General features: G+C 32.1%; 1 pseudogene; it reads left to right on the top strand.

Moving 5' to 3' along the window:
- Positions 1–2,891, top strand: part of CYP4A43P (cytochrome P450 family 4 subfamily A member 43, pseudogene) — a 79,297-nt pseudogene that overhangs the window by 53,418 nt on the left and 22,988 nt on the right.

Here is a 2,891-nt window from a genome sequence, read left to right as displayed (position 1 = left end):
ATCTAAACTCATATTAAATTACATAATAGATATTTATTTGGATATTTTCCAATAAAAATATATTGTGGGAAAACATTCTTTCTAAGATGGTATCCCTTTTTAAAGGTAAATAATTTTTGTCTAATTCAAAGCTTATTTAAAGGTTATCTAGAAAACAAGGCAAAAGGAACCAGGAAATAAGAGAGATATAAAGAAAGTTATAAAAAATAAAAAGGTATTTTTTAGTAAAAAAGCTTAAAGAAAAATAATTTTATATGAAAGAGAATCTTGTGTGGTAAATTTAGTGCTAGAATAAAATGACAGGTTGTTTTAGAAAGAGGGATGGTTAGAACAAGTCAAGAAGTCCAAGCATGTCGTAGATGGTCTGTGTAAGTCATGAAAGAATTTATGTAAAATTGTACAATTTAAAGGTAATTAGGCCTCCTAAATGCTTCATAGAATGCCACTGTGATTTTTAACTGCACAGTTTGCCTGGTTTATGGCTAGGTAAGACCTGGGACACATTGAATTTGATGCTGGAAAGAGTCAGACCTTATCTGCACTCCTGTCTGGGTCCTAGGCTCCACATCTAGTACATAATTAAAATCCCAAACTTACCAAAGTTTTCACCAAAAATAAAGGTTGCTGAGAGTTAACAGTGTAACATGTGTTTGAGACTACTAAAAAAATAGTTTTACATGCAAGATGTGTAAGAAAGGAAAACATACTTTTGGTAAAAAGATTATAAGAAGGTGTGGGAATGTGGATTTTTTGCCTAAATTAAAAGGTTAAAGGATTGTTTTAAGTTAGATAAAACAAAGCTAAGGGTTTAAGCAAGTTGCAGAAGGTTTATGAGAAAATTAATTGTAAAAGAAATTCTATGTGTAAACATATTGGCTAATGTTAAAGTGGTATTTTTCAGTTTTTCCATAAATTGAACATAAAAAAAAATGCACAGCAGGTTTCTCTTAGAGCATTAACCTGCTCTTTAACAAGAATCTTTTGTAAAGGATTACAAAAGATTTATGGAAATCTTACCTTATTGTCAAACATTAAAATTGGGTAAATATATCTATAAGGTTTTATTAAAAATTTGGCTTAACATTTAATAGTACCCAAATGTAAACATAAAATTTGGCTTATTTGGTACAAAATCATACAGGAAGCATTGTCAAATATAAAATGGTGTTTGGCTTTTTTGGGCAATATTTGTATAAATATGTTATTGGTATGTGTTCCAAATTATGGGAAACTTCTATAATTCCGCTATATCTTAGTGTAAATTATCAGTAATAATTATAATTGTTATGATAAATTATTTTGTGCCACAGAGGTAACAGATTTCCTTGTCAATTGTGTTTTTAACTATGGCTACCCTAAAACTTTTTGTCATCCATAAACAATTGTTGTCTTGTTTTGGTCCTCTTTAGAAGGTGGTTTTGCAATCAGCTATGAAGCTCTAACAGGTGCTCTTGAATGCAGGTTTCTGATAACTTTGGAGATTGTAACATCTGAATAGAGGAAAAATGTTCAGAACTCTTGAAGAAATAAAATATTCATTGATATCAAGCAGAACAAGAATTAACTGCATAAACTAATAAAAAACTGAAGTGATCTTTTTGACTTTTTGCTTAAAATGTTGTTGATCTTTTGTTTTCCTTTTCCGAGTCAAGGAAACTTTTCTTTTGAGCTATGAACAGCTTTTAACAATTAAGCAAAGTATACTAAGTATACTACTATGAGCAAAATTTGGAACATATTTGTTTCTCTCTACTTGATTTCTCCAGAATCTGAAAACCATTTGTGAATATTCTTAATTATAGTTATTTGCATAAGGGCAATAAGAATCTGTTTTCTTTTGCAACAGACACAATTGGAGAAACTAGTTATTTTACCAAGGCTTTGACTATAATAGCCTGCTTTCCTTTAAGAAATCAAATTTGACTTGTAAAGTCAATAAAATTCCCTAGAGGAAATGCCTCATACCTTGTCTCCACAGTCCCTGTACTGGGTTTCTGACCTGTGGTAAGTAAAGAATGTCACTTTCTGACAGGTTCCAAGTTATCTTGGAACCCCAAAAGGAGAGAAATTTACTCAACTCATAGGTATTTAAGGGTACAAATCAACAGCACAGCTTGGTGCTAAAAAAGTCTTATCTAAGATTCCTTGTATGGAACAGAGTTCCATCGAAGCCAATTTCAAAAGAGCTTATGTGAAAAAAATAATTCTTCTTTCTGCACTTTATACAAATAACCAGGTCAAGTACAATAAAACAAACCAGCCTTACCATGATTTGTTTTTAGTAAAAATGGGAGACTGGAAAGAGGAAAATTATGTTTCAAAACTATAGTGCACTTGTTATTAGATTCTAGTCTTGTCTAATGTTTTTCAGTTTTTGTTATTTTCTACAGTTTGGGTTGAATTCTGATTTTTCTGGCTACAAGTCTCTAAAATAATGTTTTCAATTTTTTCCTTTTTCCCCATTTTTCCTAACTGGAAGTCACTGAAACCTAAACCTTGCTTTATTAAAGCCCTGCAGACTGAAGACTACTTAAACTTAAACTTCAGAAGAAAACAGCAGCAACCTATTTATATGTGTTGCTCTTGCATATTGTTATGTTTCAGCAGGTATTGCCTCTAAGCCCCTGAAACAGGGAGTACTACTGGGAACAGGTCAACCTCTTCCACTCCAGTGCTGCATTCAGCGCTCCATAATGTTGACTCCCTCTCAGCAGGATGTAGCCAGAAAGATTACTACACCCCATCTCACTGAAATTCTCATGATGACTAAATATACAAACATGATAGAAATCATGCAGAAATTGACAGTGGAGATTGTGGCAAGTCAGATCTTACTAACATAGGCCTCTGTAACAACTCTTTCAGCACTGACTGGTTAAGTTACATATTAA

The sequence above is a fragment of the Macaca nemestrina genome, chromosome 1, assembly GCF_043159975.1.
Source record: "Macaca nemestrina isolate mMacNem1 chromosome 1, mMacNem.hap1, whole genome shotgun sequence".
Taxonomy (NCBI): Eukaryota; Metazoa; Chordata; class Mammalia; order Primates; family Cercopithecidae; genus Macaca; species Macaca nemestrina.
The sequence above is the reverse complement of the archived record's forward strand: the minus strand, read 5'-3'. Positions and strand labels throughout refer to the sequence as shown.